Here is an 18,054-nt window from a genome sequence, read left to right as displayed (position 1 = left end):
CGCGCTCGCCGCATGCCTGATCGATGGCGTCACGGGCAGTTAGAAAGCAGGTGATTCTTTTATTTATTATGTGCGCAGCAACCTTTGCAAAAAATGAAAGTAGAACATAGGTATGTAATTAGTCAGTTATTTACTGTTGTCGCGTTGTTTATTCGGTTAATGTTGCATTTAATAGAATGTCCACTAGAAAAAAATATTAGGCGAAGAAGCAATTTTTAATGACATTAATTATCTGATGCCTTCCACTCCGTGAAATACCAAGCATGTAGTTTTGAAACAATGAAATGTCAAACTAAAGCCTTGGTATTTCATTTCAAAGGCATTTAATCGTCTTCCCGCCGTTTTCCGGCAATGAAGAACAGTTATTCGTTTCCTACAGCTGCTATAGCAGACGTGTCCCGCTCCTATCACGCGAAAGGTACGTAGCAGTTATAGCAGCCAGTTTGAAAATGCGGGAAAATATTGCTTCCATAATTTCTTGTCCTGAATAAGATTATTAGGTTTGTTCTTCGATAACGCAAACTTATAAGCTAAGCCGCGAGGTAAGACTATTCATGCCTGTTTTGCTAGCTAAACCTCGCTAATTAGCTTATTACATTTCTTTCCTCGTTACAATGTCTTTATAGAAGAGCCAAGCATTCTAATACGGCATTGTAACAAAAAACAATGAACCAGACCTTGAGCACTGTGAAGACCCCTCTAGCTATCATTTCATCACATGTGGTTTGGTTTATCTGCAAAAATGTCATATAAGCCAGAAGTTAAAATTTAAATAAATGGTATTCACCGTAAATATGGTGGAATTATGCAGAAGTTCCGGCAGAACCCATCTCCCGATCACTACCGACGTTAATGTGAATAACATTCAGGCAATGTAGAACGTCGCCTGAATATACGTTAATATACCCGATGTTCGATATAAGAATGCATAATTAACACGTGCACGTAACTTGGACGTGGTGAGTTCTCGCGGTTTTGGGACGTCGCGTGACAGACAGGCGTAGCGGGTGCAGCCAGAAATCTTTCGACCAATAATGGAGGGCTAATGACAAAATAAATCATAGATTCAAATAGAATTATTTTTCTTTTACTCGGTCTAAGCATGCATAATTAGTGCATACAGTCACATCAGCTTGAGAGGTTTCAAGCCATTTGTGGCGTCGCATGACTGATAGGCGAAGTGGGAATGGCCTGAAAACTTTTTGACCCGCCAGATGTCATTTTTCTTCAATGCATTTACTCTCCACGGATAAAGGAGCCATTCTCTCGACCCTATAGGCGCAGGAGAACACAGGATGGTTGTAGCACTGCTTGAGTCTGGAGCGAGAGGGAGAAAGGACAACTTTATTCGCCAAAGGCAGAACTGGCCTTGCGACTGATTGAGTGGCAGTCCGCCGGAGCCGTCCTGCGATGTCCTTGGCTTGTAGGATGGTTGCGGCCTGGATGCGGCTGTCGGTGGATCGCAGGAGGCGGTCCCACGCTTCCGGTGAGGGAGATGGTAGGAGGTGAGAGGGAGGAGGGAATGCCCTATATCCCCATAGCACGTGGGCAAAAATGGCGGGTAGATTGCCCGAGGGTCAGTTAGGCTCATAGTCGCACGGACACATACGTGAGAGTCTGTGAAGATTAGAGGAAGGGCCTGTTTGCAGTTGACGCCAGTCAGTAGACTGCTCGCGGGTGAGACGAAGGTGAGGAGGGGGTAAAGTCGCTACTCATGCGATAATATGTCGTGAGGTCATGGTAAATGGCAAGGTCCTCCTTGGCCATATCTGGTCCTAGGCGCCCGCCACTCGGTTGACGAAACCTCGAGCTATAAGGTCGGCAGCCTCGTTCCCCGAAATTTCGGCCTAAGATGAAACCCAAGCGAGTTCGATGAGATCGTGGTCCTCGAAGGAAGAGAGTTGAGGAAGGAGATGCAGGGTGGACTAAGCCACTCTGCCACGAAGGAAGTTAGTTAGGAGGAGAGTGTTCTGCCTCCTTAGAGACGCTGACCACTACACGGATATCCGCAGTTTGTATGGCGAGAGTCATGTGCTTCTTCCGCAGCTTCTGATTTGGACGTCGAGATGGTCGCTGAGGTGACGATTCGCGCTTAGCCGGGCACCGCGCAGGCTGCAAAGTGAGAGTGGTTTGGAGAGGGAGGATAACAAGCCGCGTCCGTGTAAAGGACGTCGGGGCGTCCATTGTAAAAATCGTGAAGAGCCCACGCGAGCCCTACGCCTGGCATTGTGGATCCCTGCGAGCATATTCTTCAGAGGTGGATTGGCAAAGAACTTGGCCCTGACCAGAAGTGGAAGGGTCATGTTTCTGGCGTCACTGGCCTTGAGAGCTGAACGTACGAGCAAGCTGGAAGAATTCATAGGCGTATCTAGCCGCACGGGAAAAAGTCGTGGACTCTGAGGCGCCGGCTTCATAGATAATAATAGTGTCCATGGTGCTTGAAGGTTCGTGTCCGTAAAGAAGAAAGAAAGGCGAAACATCCAGTAGTGGTTCGCGTGGCAGTATTGCAGGTATATATGACGAAGAGCAGAACCCGATCCCAATTCGGGGGGTCACATGAAACATACATGGCCAGCATGTCGCCGAGGATGCGGTTAAAACGTTGTCAATCCGTTAGTTTGGGCATGATATGTAGTGGTGTTGCGGTGAACTATGTGACACTCGCGCAGCAATGTTCTCATAATGCTGGAGAGAAAAACACGACCAGAGTCGCTTGGAACAAAGCGCTCCATGCCGTAGGATGCGGTTGTGAAGGACGAAACTGACGACATCTTTTGCTGTGGCCGATAGAAGAGCCGAAGTTTCACCATACCGTGTAAGATGGTTGATGGCAATGATTATCCAGCGGTTGCCGTCGTGAGTACTTGGAAGAGGACCATAGAGGTCTGGACCAACGTGGTCGAAAGTTGGGTTGGGCATGGTAAAAGATGGCAGCGAGATGATCCTCTTCCGAGAGTCCGCTTCCGTAAAACTCTCTGTCGCGATAGTTTTGCGACACTGGCATGTGGAACATGACCGGACATACTGGTGGACAAAACGGTTCCTCACACGCCAGTAGTACCAAAGTCAAAGACGAGAATAGGTCTTTAACACGCCAGGTTGGCCGCACTTTGGGTCATCGTGAAATGTGGAGCAGATGTCGGCGCGCAGTGGACGGGGAATAACCAGCAGCCACTTGCGGCCGCCGGGGATGTTGTTGTGGTGGTACAGCATGTCATATCGAATGGTGAAGTGCTTGGTTTGACGACGCAGCGTCCGAGAGGTGGAAGCTGGTATCCAGTTAAACAGAAAGTCTAGAATCAAAGCCACCCATGAGTCCTTGCGTTGCTTGGACGGCATGTCGGAGGTAGTGAGGGCGGAGGAATTACAGATGTTGTAGGTGAGTAGTACACAGAATAAGGAGGCAAGGGCAAACGGGAAAGGGTGGCTTCGTCCAAATGCTACAAGCCAGAGCACTAAAAAACGCGGATGTCATAATCATGTAGGCGTAATGCCCAGCGAACAAGGCGACCAGTTGGATCTTTTAGTGAAGACAACTGGCATAGCGCATGGCGGTCGGTTCCAACGTCAAACGGGCACCTGTATACGCATGGCCAAAAATGTATATCGCCCAAGTAATTGCCAGGCACTCATTTTATGTTGCAGAGTATGTCGCCTCTGCTTAGGTAAGAATATGGCTGGCATACGTAACGACGCACTCTTCAATGCAATTCTTGAGTTGTGCAAGATCCGGGCCTAGCCCGGCACCACTAGCATACACGTGGATTTCATTTGGAGCAGAGGGTTCTAAGTGTCGCAGTTGTAATCTCATTATAACTATAACACTTAGATTCCTCTGCTCCCCCCCCTAAATGCAATCAGATTTAATTAAATATTTATCAATCCAGTCTATCAGCCGCTAGCAGCAGAGGGAACAGCCTGAGCTGTTGTCGTTGTTGTTGCCTCAAAACATGGCTCGAGCTCTTTGGTAAACACAGAACGGGTCGTCGTCATCGTCTTCGAACTGCTACCGAAAACACTAGGCGCGCGTACTACATTACACAGTGTTGGAGGCGAGGTGAAGAGGCGGTGCAGTTTTTTTAAAGCGCGGTCACACGCAGAGAATCAGGTCGAGAGGTCGGCACTACTAACGGCAAGGCGCTTGGTGATGGAGGCAATGACTGAACCCAAATGGCGGACAACGCGTCGAGAATAGAACATGTACCGATAAAGCTGCGGAGCTCTTTCATCATAGCTGCTTTTCGGTAACGCGGTAATGGCTGTTGTAAGCTCCGGGATAATACCTTCCTTCGTAACCACATGCCCCAGAATAGCAAGCTTGCGAGCGGCGAAGTTATATTTTTTTTTAAGGTTGAGTTGCAGTCAGGCGGTTGAGAGGAAGGTCACAGCGTGCTCTAGGCGGTCTAGGTGGGACGCAAAATTGGTATAAGTGACCGCAATTTTGTCTAAATCCCGATGGTAGTGTTCCACTTGAGTCCTCGAAGAACTTTCTCCATCAAACACTTGAAAGTGGCTGGCGCTTTACAGAGGCCGAAGGGCATGATGCGGAATTGTTATACACCATCGGGTGTTTCAAAAGCCGTTTTTGCCCCGATCAGCCTCAGCCATCGGCACCTGCCTGTATCCGCAGCGCCTATCGAACGAATAAAAATATTGTGGTTCCTGCAAGCAGTTAAGGACATCGTCGATGCGCGGCAGAGGATAGACGTTCATGCTTGTTATTTGGATAAGCCGGCAGAAATACACGCAGAACCTGATGAACCCGTCCGTTTTCTTCACCAGCGCTACCGGAGGGCCCCGAAAACTGCTGGAGGACTGGATGATGTCACGTTTCAGCATTTTGTCCACTTGTTGGTCGATTACGCACCGTTAAGCGGTTGCCACATGGTTTGGGTGCTTGCGCAGTGGAGCTTGTTGACCGGTGTCGATGCGGTGAACAACTGACGCACGGACTAAGGAAGGCAGGTCGTGCTCGAAAGAGGCGCGATAACGCTAGGAGCTGGACAATCTCTTTTTGGCGTACAGGTGTTAGGTCGGAGGCGACAGCATTGGAGATTATGTCCACAGGAGCATCGGTGAGAATGGCACTAATCGGGAGTGATGTCTCATCACTAAGCATTGCAGGAGTGAAAATGCAGGGTTTGCTCTTAGCTGCTGAGAAATGTGCTGTGGTTGCATTCACGCGAAAATCCGTCTGCCGCTATCCGATCTCCATTAACGGTGTTATAATACCTTATGTCTCCCACCACAGATTCTTGGGCATTATCATTGACCGTGGTTTGTCGTGGTCGAGGCATGTGAATATGTTGAAGCAAAAACTTAATCTGTTTTGCCATGTTCTTCGCTTCGTAGCAGGCATGAAATGGGGCCCCGCGGAAGGCTCCCTACTACGACTTTATCAGTCTCTATTTATAGGCTACTTTCGATACAGCCTCCCGATACTCTCAAATTTGAGTATTTCCTGCTTACGGACATTAGAGAGCGTTCAAGCGCAGGCACTCAAAATATGCCTCGGCTTGCCACGGCGTGCCTCCAACAAAGGCACAATTGAGGAAGCCCGCGTATGCCCATTATCGGTATACCTGTCCCACGAACCACTTCGAGTATATCTACGCTTACTTACACGACACCATTGCCATCCATTGACGTCGGTTCTACATGAGCGGTCGGACAGCAGTTTCACAAGTGCACTCCGCAGCCATCTACCCCACATAACATCAGGCTATGCCCTTCCATATGACCCCGTCAAACCACCATGGGTGATGACTCAACCTTCGGTATGCGTGAACGTCCCCGGCATACTAAAGAAATCAATGGTTCCCGTTAGCGGACTACAACAACTTACTTTGGCATACATCTGGTCAGAATACCAGACCTATGTTCGTGTTTACACAGACGGGTCCGCGTCATCAACGGCATCGACAGCAGCTGTGGTGATACCAGCCCAGCAGATGACTCGAGGTTTCATTCTGGATCATAATTCAACTTCAACCGCTGCAGAGCTTGTGGCTATACGGGAAGCGATTCGCCACATCTGCGGGGAAAGACCTCAAGAGTGGTGCATTTTCACGGACTCAAAACCCGCGCTGCAAATTTTGAGATGCTTCCTGCGCCACACCGCATATCAGGTTCTGGCACTGCAGATCGCCGAGCTACTTTCATGCGCTCAAGAAAAACACCACCGCATAGTGTTCCAATGGATCCCAGGACACTGTGGGCTCAATGGTAATGAGATGGCCGATGCTGAAGCAAAGCGCGCCCTCAGCAATGGCCTGCGAACTGTAGTGCCGTTCTCTAGACCAGACATCACATGCCTTCTGTCGAAATTAATGAAGAGTGCGACGAAAACATACTGGGCCCAGCCAGACACTCGTCACGTTCGCCTTAAAAGGCTGGATCCCGATATGCAATTTCCTGTTGTGCGTGGAATTCCACGCCCTCATACATGCTTGATACACAGACTGCGACTAGGCGTCGCTTTCACGCGCAAATATTTGCACATCATTGGACGGACAGACTCCCCGGAATGTTCAGTGTGTGGTGTTATAGAGACTATAGACCATGTGCTCGTGATGTGCCCTGAGTATGCACGCGAAAGACTCACACTGGCAGCCACCTTGAGGCATTTATATAATAGACCACTGTCGGAGGACCTCTTGCTAGGCGCAGGGCCACAGAGTTGTCAGACAACAGAGGCAATGCGTGCTTTTTCACGCTTCTTAGGCGACACGGGCCTGGACTCACGCTTGTGATAATCATCTGTGCAATGTGTCCTTTCACCTAGTTCCTCCCATTATCATCCCCCATTATGACCCTCTTTCTTCCCCTCCTCCCCTTCCCTTACGTAGAGTAGCAGGCCAGATGCTCCATATTCCGGCCGACCTCTCTACTTTTTCACATCAATAAACTACTTCTTCTTCTGTCAAAAGGTTCAAAGCTTGCGAAGCACTCGCCACGAACTAGGGACGACGGATATACATGGCCACTGCATACATATATGGAAGCACAAATATCGCAAACAGTTGGTTACGGCAAACGGGAGGCGCAAATTTTGACGACGCGCACGAGCTGCAGATGGGGCAAATAAAACAGAAGTCTTGGCGATGGCAGGAGAAACCACAGGCACCAGAATGGCTTACAAAGACATGACGTCAACGTCAGCCGGTAAACACTTTAGAACAGTGACAGTCGTCGGAGTCATAGCGCGGCGTCGATGGTGTCAGTTCGGCAGGAGTGCAGTCGACAAGAGCTTGATGCAAACTAAGAAAATTCCACCCAAGGATGATGTCGCGGGAGGATCGTGCGAGGACAACCAATTCAATGGTGCACGTACCTTATTGACTAATAAACCGAGCGGTGTCTGTTGCAGTAGGCTTTATATTGTGCTAGGTCGCCGTACGCAAGGAAAGATTGGTAAACGGGTTATTTATCAAATGTACGCCATAGGTTAACGACAGGAGGTCTATTGGACGATTGAGGCTCGGGAACCGGCGATGAAGCCAGCGGCGGCATACAGAAGAAGTATGTGGTCCGGTAGGCGTCGGAACCAAGTAGAGCGCGCGGGTGGATGCCAGTGGTTGCCAGCTCAGCGGCGCAGCGTCTGTCAGCTGCGGAGGGGCAGGCGGTAGTGCCTGGGCGACTTGCGGCTCAATGCGGTAAAGAGGCGATGGATCCAAAGATTTAACCGGCGCAGGTGCGTGGCTGACAAGAGAGAGTTGACCTGAAATGTCCTCGCGGATAAACTGCTTTATTTGGGGCAGTAAAACTGTAGAATCAGTGACGTCGCTACTAAGGTCCAAGGCTGAGAGGTCTTCTGCATCTTGGTTTCGAACACAACGAAATATCCCTAACCAACGGCAGTTTTGCTGAAGTGCCAAACACAAAAGTACTTTGGGCGCAAAATTTTAAATACTTCTCTCCTGTTTTATCCGAATGACTAATTCGGTCACCGACAAGCCACTTTGACAACAGCGCAGCTAAGTGAGCCGCCCCTAATCGATATGTAACTATGACTGTTCCCGCTGCTTATGCATCTGCGAGGGCTAGGTATCCTGCATGTTCAGAAGAGCTGGTGGTTGCAACAGGCCGTGAAAACATGAGAGAGACATATTGATTGGCACCGCAAGGAATAATATTGACAGACTGCCTGCACGTAGTTACCGTCGTCACATAGTACTGAGGTGGTAAGAGGAACCTTCTGTTACCAGAAAATGAAAGAAAAACAATACGCGCAATCGGGAATGGGCTCATCAGTGGACGCACACGGGGTAGATGCTTTAGTAGGACATTAAGTATTCACTCATTGTCATCCACATAAAATAATGCACTGTATAAATCATCATCAGCACTAACGTTTCGTTTGCGCTTGCCGTCAACAACGCTGCATTAGTGGCAAAAAATAATTCACCCGCTAACCGAGAACAGCACTTTTCTTCCTTTACTCGGCACATCGTCTGCTCTCGGGAAGGGAGAGCCAGAAGGCACTAAATTCCTGTACGAACACGTCTTAAGAGATCACAGCGCCCTCGCAAGCGCTGTAAGTGGTAAGTACTTTCACCGTAAAGCTATCAAACACTTTTCGGAAGCCTTTTCGACCTCATATTAGTTGCACTCACAGCACACACACGAACTTAAGAACATCTCGTCCTAATAAAAATCTACATGTCCAGCAGCGTCACTGTGGCACAACGTTTCAGGAAAACAAGCATGAAGCGACCGCACAGAACACACTCACAGATGAATATCCTTATTACGCCCTAATATTATTTCTCATGTTTTCCATTATCAGCAAGGCCTAACCTTCGTTTTAAAAATACCCATGGAAAACTTTGAATGAGGGAGCGAACTAATCAGCCTACGAGTGTAAGGCGCGACTCCTCGGTGACCCATGTACATCTCTAATTATACGCGCGTAATATGGGACACACGCAATCCGTTACGTTATGTCATCTTGATTTAGGAAAAGAATCATAACTACGCAATAAATAGAAAGCTAACTCGAATTCACGTGGGCCACTTTATGTATTTTGAGGAAAGGTTCTCGTACCTAGATCAGAGTTGCTTGTTACAGAATCTGCAATAGGACACCCACTACATCACCGGGCGTCAGATTCGGTCACATGTGATTTCAATTGAACGAGTTTTAAAAACAATCCTCACAAACCTTGCGGAGGCATAGCGCAAAGCATCACTCAAATGTCTTGTTTATTAATATCTAAAACAGTTTTGGATCAACAAATGCAGAATGCATCTGAAGTCGCTGATTCAAAAACACTGTTAATTATTAAAATGTAATTTAAGCGATATGTGTTGCCTATTGCCCTCAGACGGCTTGTAAGGTTTCGTTCTTATGCAAACACTATCTCTTTTTCATGTTTTGCGCATCTCGGGTGCTCTTTTAATCACTTGCACAAATGGGACTTACATTCCAGACACAGTGAACAGGAAAAGAAACAGAAACATGATTGCGATTCAGCTGGTAGTTTCTATTTTATCAGACATACCAAATGCCTTAGCTACTAAAGGAGTAACATTTTCAAAAGGTAAGTAAAGCAAAAAGAAAAGAAAACAAACAACAAAATGATCTTAGCAACATATTTGTTGTACCTTTTCTAGTATTGTGTATCTCCAGGTGCACGCTAATCTCTCACTTCCTACGCTAAGCATTATCTATGAAAAGGACAGATTTTTAGTTGCTGCTTAACAGAAATGATGTCCCGCTGTAGCGCAACATGAATCCCGCCGTGTAATAATAATGATGTCACGTGGCAGCATTTGTGAAGGCAGAGTCGTGGACAGCACGCTGAAATGTTGCATTAATGACTACGATTAATCCACGACTTAAACAGCGTTCAGCACATAGCAAAGTGTTGTTTAAGAACTTACTCCACACATGTCCTGCGTTTTCGAGGAGCAAAGTGCAACTGGCGGTGGTCCGGAGTAGACCACCGTCAGTTGCAGGATATCAACATCAGCAGCAGCAGCAGTCTATTTTACAGTGAAGCTGTATATGGCTAGGTTCTGGCGGATCGCGTCCGCGGACAAAACGACACGTAGAACAACAATTTTCGGTGACAGATATACGTATATCGGCTTATGTATAAACTGCCTTAGCACAGGTGCCAAAACGGATGTTAGCTTAAAGAATATGAGGTAATCTTAAAGTGATTCAGAACAATATCATCAAAAACTCCGTGCAGATGGTAAACCAGCAAAGCTGAAACGTGCGGCCCCGGTGTTTTGCAGTGGGTTAATCCCGACGCTGTATTGAAGCGTTCCTAAGTCATTGGTTACATGTTTGTGCTTCTAATGCAACGCAAGCGCCAATGGCGGGCGGATGCTGCTAACCACGACGCCGAGCTAACTCGACATATCGAACACATGCGACAACGGCGAGCCGAGGAGGAGGCATTGCGGACAGAGCAGCGACAACATGGCAATGGCGGGAAAGCGTTTGCTAATGACGTCACTAATGGCGCTGCCAATGGCACGCGCGCTTGGGTGTGACGTAGAGAACGACGTAACTGACGGCGCAGCCAGGGTAGACGTTTATCTAAACATGGGACGAACGGTTTTTCGTTTCGCCTAGCCATATACAGCTTTCGCTGTAAAAAAAAAAAAAAGGTGACGGGCTTGCGCGGCATACGCAGCAGTCAAAGCGTAAGCTGGTGGAGGGGCTCAAGAGTAGCTCCAATTTCGGCACCACGCACAACAGGGTCTCCGCGGCAGTCTCTTCGCCTCGTTTTGGCGAGAATGACCTTAACTGTCTGCGCAGCGTCGACGGCGAGCTGCAGCTTGTAATGCTCTCTACACAGCAGTCTGCTGAGCCCGATGATGCCTGGTTGTAGCCTCGCACGTAGCTCTACGATTCGCTTCTTCAGCAGCGGTTCGTACCTTGCGAGCTCACGCCATAACGTGTACCGATGAAGTATCCAAAAATACGTGGCGCACATCTCACATCCCTTGACCCGTGGCACGGTACGTTGTTATTGTTGATGAGGATGATGCTGATGATTGTTTATTGGAATCTTCAAAGCGGTCTGGGGACACCACCTAGCCTGCTTGAGTTAACCAGGTCCAGCTACATGCAGCATACAACTGTTGTATGCAAATTCAATGTCGGGCACGCTGGGTTTGCAGGCACCTTAACAAGGTGGCGCCACCATGCTGGTGATGGCTCGGGATTGTGTTGATTGCGCGCTTCATCTGAATTGCATCTCGTCATCTGCGCCTGCGCATGCTGCGTTTGCAGGCGCCTTAACTAGATAGCGACACCATAGTGTTGGAGGCTCGGGATCGCGTTGATTGCGCCTCGTTTAAATCGCATCTCGTCGTTTGCGCCTGCGCGTCGGCCTAGGTCGCATTTATAGGGCATTATTCCGCTACCCGATAGCAAGCGCCTGCGTGGCTCAGTGGTAGAGTATCCGACTCCCACGCAGCGAGCACGGGCTCGATCCCGGCGGGAACCGAGTGCTTTTCGCATTTCCGGCGATAGCGGTTACGGACACAGCCGCCGGCAGTGGAGGCGGCGGCAGCGGACATCATCGCAAACCGAAACGGCTACTGGAATGAGCCCATAAGAGTTTACGCTGTGAAATGAGAAACGACTCTAACCCTTGACTTAGGTGTCTGCTAGTGGCATTCGCACCTCGCCGTTGGTGTATCCTGGTGTAGGGTGGGAAATAGATCTCGGAGGAGCGAGTGAACGGATCTGGCGGGAAACCGCCATGCACAGAGGAGCAGGCGAGGGAGCGGTTGAGGAAGGTGCAACGCGTAGCCCCCTAGCGGACGGTACAGGAAGCGCACATTACGCGCCCATCTCCCGCTGACGTGAGAGCATGTAACGAGCGCCGGCGCGCAGATGACGCGCGCGAGCGAGTGACGATAGGGTGCTTCGATGCCCAGCGCCGCCGTTCAGGGTGGAGACAACCCCGCTGGCGCCGCCATATTGAATCACACGAGCTTGGACTCGGCTACGCTTGCGTTCATAAATAGTGTTACTCGCGGCGCACTTCCAAGTGCTTTGCCTTGATGAGGATTTTTTTATCGGTATCGCATCTGCACATCTTTATATCCAATAGCCGTTAACTCGTTGAAGGTCCAAGACGTAAATGTATGGCGCCGGGAACATGCCCCTAGTTGCCTAATTCAATCACATTTAATATGCCGTGTGTATGTTTCAAATACACACTATTTTTTGCGCTTCCATGCCTGGTATATAAGGTTTGCGACCCCCTGTGTGTGGAAGTTTGTCTTTTTCGCTGTTGTATTTTGGTTTACACGTCACGCCTCCTTTACCGTAGCCAGCCACTCGCGCACGGCGGTTAGTTTCTCTTGCGTTGCGCGTGCTCTTCGCGTTCGTTGCAATTATTTGACGATATCTACGCGCAATTTTGCTTTTTTTTGCCCACAAAACTGTGTGCTGACAGGATTAAGCTGGTGTAAAAATAACTGCGATGTGAAAATAAGGTTTAGTTAGTGCTGTAGAGAAAAATGTAACGTAACTTGTCTGTGTCAATCTTGCGTAGTACACACAAGAAACCAAACGATGCACAAAATACATTTACTTATAATGTCTAGTACAGTCAATCATGAAAGAGATATGTACATGAAAAATTATATGTACTGTGTGGCGCCTGAAGGTTATGTTGAAAGACGAGATAAAAAAAATCGCATCGTAATCTCGACACACACAATTCGGGAGAGGGAGAGTTTTTTTTGTAATTTATTCATCACATGGGGGGGGGGGGTTAAGTGAGTACATCAACCTTATTACACACAATATAAATCGAAAACAAGAATACAAACAAGAAAACGCAACCGCGGGTAATATTAATCAAGATATCCAGCCAGAATACGTCAGCTCCCATCGAATACGTCGCATCAGCCAAACACATCGATGGCGAGTACAGAACATTTTATAAATAACCATTAGAACACTGATAACTACATTGAAGAAATAAACAACACTGCATACATATCGCGTACAAAAACCGTAAATGAAACTAAGACAGTGAAATACAGATTAGCGATGTTTTTCACTTCGAAAATATAGTCCATGGTGATGTAGGGCTGTTGACTTTAACAGACGGCGCCCATCCTGTCGATTTCCCTCGTACTGGTCCTCTTCAAAGTGTTTCTAAGTACAAGTAAAACAACAAAAGTGATTATTGATATGAAAAGTTGCCTTGTAAATACAGAGAACCCATTACAGTGCTTACAAACTAATTTTCGCAGAAGTAATGCTGTATTACCTCGCTTCACACGTTTCGAAGAAATGCATAGGCTACAACAGACACCATGCCAGAAAGCGCCGAAACATTTTGGTCCCATAATGCGCCTTAACTCTACTACACCTGGGCATACCGTGCACAGGCATTTAAAGACCGTCACAGTACCCACTACGATCGGGAATGAGCACGAATGACCATCGGCTTACGAGCACCACGCTACAAATATATTCGTCTAAAAAAATCAGCTATATAACGTAACAACCTGAGATCCGCAAGATATCTGCTGATAATAGAGAAAATCACAATGCTTCGCTTGCCACGTACACAACAGCCGCTCTCCCCAGAAGAAGCACTGCGTTCTTTAGTCCCAAATAACCAGTAGCGAAAAAGGAAACTGAGGGGGGGGGGGAGAAACAAGAGACACACGATGTGTGCTTCCCGTTAAAAAGTAAAATAGGTGGTTTACATGACGATTTGTAGTAATGTAAGGCTGTTTCGCGGCGAAGCATTTTCGTCAGTCCTTGAAGTAAGGGTACTACTCGCATAGACTGCGCCGATCAAAACGGCAAAAGCATATGCGACGCGCGCTCGCAAACCATAGGCTACTCAGAAAGCATCGGTGCAGTGCTTAGTTCGTGAGCGAACGTAGGTACGTGAGCGAGGATCAGAGAATAATTTCTTATTTAAATGAAAAACACGATGCGATAGTCTAAACTTTCCTGACACTTACCTCGCAAATGTAGGAGCTAGCCGTTGCCTTCCAGTGATACCGCTTTACTTGGGCTTCCCATCTCTTCCTTCGCTCTGGGTCCCGGGGGAAGCGTAAACAACGAAGCCCTTTACGCGTCGATCCGGTGCACTTGGGAACACAACAGCCCGTCATGTCGACTCGATGCACTTGACAAGCTTGTCATTCATGCGGCTGAACACTGTCCAGCAAGTAGAAGCGTCAGCGAAGCATTCGCGCGCACTGTGTCTTGAACTAAGCACCGGCACCAAGCACTCGCAACCACTCGCTGTGACTCAAGATGGCGTCGCAGCGAGAAAGCGGCGGCGCGGGGGTGGTCAAAGGATGGCACCATCCTGAACGGCGGCGCTGGCATCGAGGCACCCTTAAAGCCCCTATATATAAAAAGTAGCGCCATCCACTTCCCTCCTCCTCCGTTCCACTATCGCGCTCGTCGCGACCAGCGCGATCAAGGCGCGATATCGACAGTGGCGCCGCCTGCGTCGGACCTGCCGTGGCAGACGACAGCTAACGCGCTACCAGAGGAAATCCGAGGAAAACTTCAATCGCGCCCTGCGGAGACGTTTTTGAGGCGCGATTTTGCTTCGTCAATAAGTAACTGGTCTTAATAATGCCGTTTTGGAAGTAGCAACGCGACGTCGCGATGCGAGACGGCGCAAATATCAAGTGTGCAGCAAGCGTTTGCGCGCGCCAGATGGTAAACAAAAAAAAGCCTTTTGCCCTCGCCTTGTCGGTTGCGGCAACTTAAGGCGCAGCAGCATGCCATCACAACGAAGTTCTTGTCCCTAACACGTTTGATCCGTTTGTGCGTACAGCACTTTCGTCGCACAGGCCCGAGAATGGCAGTCGGAGCGCGCTGGAAAGAAAAAAATATACGAAAGCGCGACGCGAACTTCCACGTGACACGGATTGGCCAATAGGGGAGCGGAGGAGGCTGGGGCGACAGGAGGCGGCTAAGAGAGGGCGAGGAGGAAGCGCCGGGGTGAGCGCGGTGGCGGCAAGATCTAAGAATGGCGCTACTTTTATAAATATAGGGCTTTAGGCACCCTAAGTGACGAAGCAGGTGCGCGCCGGGAAAGGAGTAGCGATAGAGGAGGGAGTGACGTCACCCCTCCGCTGTAGCAGGCGTTCACTCTGTGTCAGGTGGTGTGTAGCTCTAAATACCTTCTTTTAATTTCAATTAGTAATGAACGGGTACACCTCGTTTAAGTGGTTCCCGATTTTCCCGATGTTCCTTGATTGCCGATGTGCAGCTGCACGCAAACTTCACTGCTTCTCTAAGAGAACGGAAGTGCCAGGCTTCTCAGGACAGGAAACTCGACGGACTACGTCCGAAGGTTGCCAATGACGTCGACGAGGCGGTTATCCTGCTCTTGTTATCCAACTTATCCTGCTACCAGCCAAGTCCTGCAGAATTATCAGTCCTGCACCGTGGCTTGAACTACAACACGAGTGCTGCCTCTGAACAAAAGAGTGTGATCATCACTGTTGAACGAGCGGTTAATGAGCTCCCACGAGAAGTACTTAAAGGACGCACTCGAGCAATAGGTGTACTCTCGTCGCGGCGGAGGTGCAACCTGCCGACGGGCTTCTCACTCGCAGAAAAAGAAGCGATCCGGACCCGACCCTGCTACTTGTCCGCAGGGAGGGCCCATCTGTGGCAAACTTTTCGGCCTCTTCTGAAGCGTAGCCGGTTACCTCCTCACGACCACTTCGAAAAAGCTTACTACACTCTTCGTAGAAGGACTCAAAACGCCCCGTGTTAGGCCGGCGTCAAAGGTGGCTTGATGGCATCCCGCCAAGAAAAGGCGTAAGTGGCTGACGTGACGTCAGATTGCACAAAGATGTTATGGTCTGAAATGCGAGGAGGAACCAGGGCGTACAGCCTTCACGCAGTCCTAGATGCGCCTAAGGTAGCATTACGGCTGGGGTGGTGCATCGTTGGGAAAAAATCGTTGGGGAAAAGACGCTAAGCAGCACAAAAAAAGAGGACGGCCCCCGAGCAGCCTAGTTCACTGCGATGGACCGCTCGCAGACCGAGCAATACATGGCTAAGTGGCCAACCCAGTGTTCGCAGTCGAGGTAGGCCGTAAGGGCAGTTTTCAACTGGTAATGTGGCCGTTCGATCATGCCTTTGGCACAGGCGCGATTCGGCATAATCGAGTAACTACATAGTTAGCTGAACTGAATAACACCGACCGCTCTGCCACATCTGATGGCAGAGATGAGAAGAGGTGGTAATATCGTGTGGTCTCCGAGGTAACTCCGCGAACATAGGACTTTTCCTCCAGCTGAGCGATCCACACCTCCACGGTGTGTTGACAATACAGCGCCACGTGGAATTGGACCACCGCCACGTCCGGTTTACTTGTGCTGGAAGTGGTCACAACGTCTCTTGCTGTTGGCAGGGTGGACGGGCTCATAAGTGCGTCTGGGTCACCACTGTAGGAACAGCACAAAAGAAAAGCAGGTAAAAACGAGAGTAAAGCAATTTTCAGTTGAACAGTGATTGACACATACACTCCAAAATTTACCTGTATATTGCTCCTAACATTCCGTGTATTTCATTCAAATGTAAATTTTGTAAGTAATTTTCTTTTTCAGAAAACCGTGTAAATGGACATAAAACCTTTTTAAACGCATCTACTCGCATTAACGGTTTCCCTGTAAAATTCTTTATTAAGTGAATACTATCGCCGTCTTTTCATTGATATACTTCCTTGAGCGTCAGCTGTTCGCTTATGTCATGTGGATGCGAGAAAGAAAGAAAGAAAGCTCTTTAATGAAACATAGAAAATTCTGCCGTCGTGTGTTAAGTCACTTACATGCTTGTTTGCGTGGGGGAGGGGATGAGGAATTCAAAGGCTCTGAGAGAGAGAGGGTGGAAGAAAAGAAAAAGATGTTAGTGAAAAATATGGACTTAGTATTTACATGTAAAATGATGTTTACTACGCTACATTTCAAATGAAGGCTTTGTGAAAATGAATTCAGTGTCCTCCGTACTGCGCCTGGTCTTTAACAGCAATGCAGCAGTTGTTGAGCTGTTATCACTGCGATTCTATAGCACTGTGTATATGCATTGTGATTTTTATGGTCTCTTTCCTGATTCTATAGGAACTTCCTTCATGCAGGAGTGTCTGAGCTCTCCGGAAAAGCACATATTTGTCCAACTTCTCTTTATAATCAAGTTTCTCCTTTCTTTGCTATAGAATGCAAAGTATGTAAATATCACGGCCACTATCTGTCTCACGGACAAGTAGAAAACCTGGATCACCCATGCGAAAGAGTGACATGTTTGGCTAACGAGAGTAAAGTTATCGTGTTTGGGTGAGTCCATGGTTCATTCTAAAGCAATAGCTTTCACAGCGTATATCTGAAGCGTAACGCATAACTAAAATGAAATATAGTTCGCCTATACAAGTTGCGCATGCTTGTTACGGCCGACATAATTTCAGAACTATACAAAGATTTTGCTGTGTCCTTCTGTCCGTCCGTTATTTGTCAAGCTCCAGTGACCGTCGTTGTGCCTTAGCCCATGCATGGTTTATTTAGCATAGTTAACGTATGTTGCATGCAATGTCTTACTGTCAAAAGCATCTAATCCGTTATGGCGTCCTCATTGTTGTCAGGCTGCAGCTGTCGCCGTCGTCGTCCTCATGTTGTCATCGCGTCGTGCTTTCCTTCCGTGCAGTTCCGGTAGTTCACACAGAATAGCTGGATCTTCAGAAGAACTTGCTCTTGATCTAGTTGGTGCTTGCTAAAGTACATGTTTACCGCAACAAAGATGAAACAAAGAGAGAAATGCAGTTGTGTGCTATCGTAGCCACTTACGAACTGCGTCCATTGCTAAAGTCACCAGTTTTCTTGCTTCTTTTTCTAGTGAAAGTTATAACTGCGGAAGCATAATATGAGGCAGAAATGAGGCAGAAAATCTGTTGTCATCAAGCGATGGTACCAAAAATGGCCGACGGCGCAAAGAGTAAAAACACGTCAAGAAATGCCCGGATTGACGTTAAATTTCGCAAGTAGTTTCCTGTACGCAAACTGAATTATTGGCGTTGTAAAGAAACTGTG

At 48.2% G+C, this 18,054-nt stretch overlaps 1 long non-coding RNA gene across 1 annotated transcript; it reads left to right on the top strand.

The window, feature by feature from the left end:
• Positions 1-355: 355 nt before the first annotated feature.
• LOC125945643 (uncharacterized) lies at positions 356-17,310 on the top strand. Its single transcript, XR_007467124.1, has 3 exons — positions 356-418; positions 9,432-9,542; positions 17,190-17,310. It is a non-coding gene; the product is annotated as an uncharacterized LOC125945643 (long non-coding RNA).
• Positions 17,311-18,054: the final 744 nt, after the last annotated feature.

This window comes from Dermacentor silvarum, chromosome 5 (genome assembly GCF_013339745.2).
Source record: "Dermacentor silvarum isolate Dsil-2018 chromosome 5, BIME_Dsil_1.4, whole genome shotgun sequence".
NCBI lineage: Eukaryota > Metazoa > Arthropoda > Arachnida > Ixodida > Ixodidae > Dermacentor > Dermacentor silvarum.
This window is presented reverse-complemented; position numbering and strand designations above follow the sequence as displayed.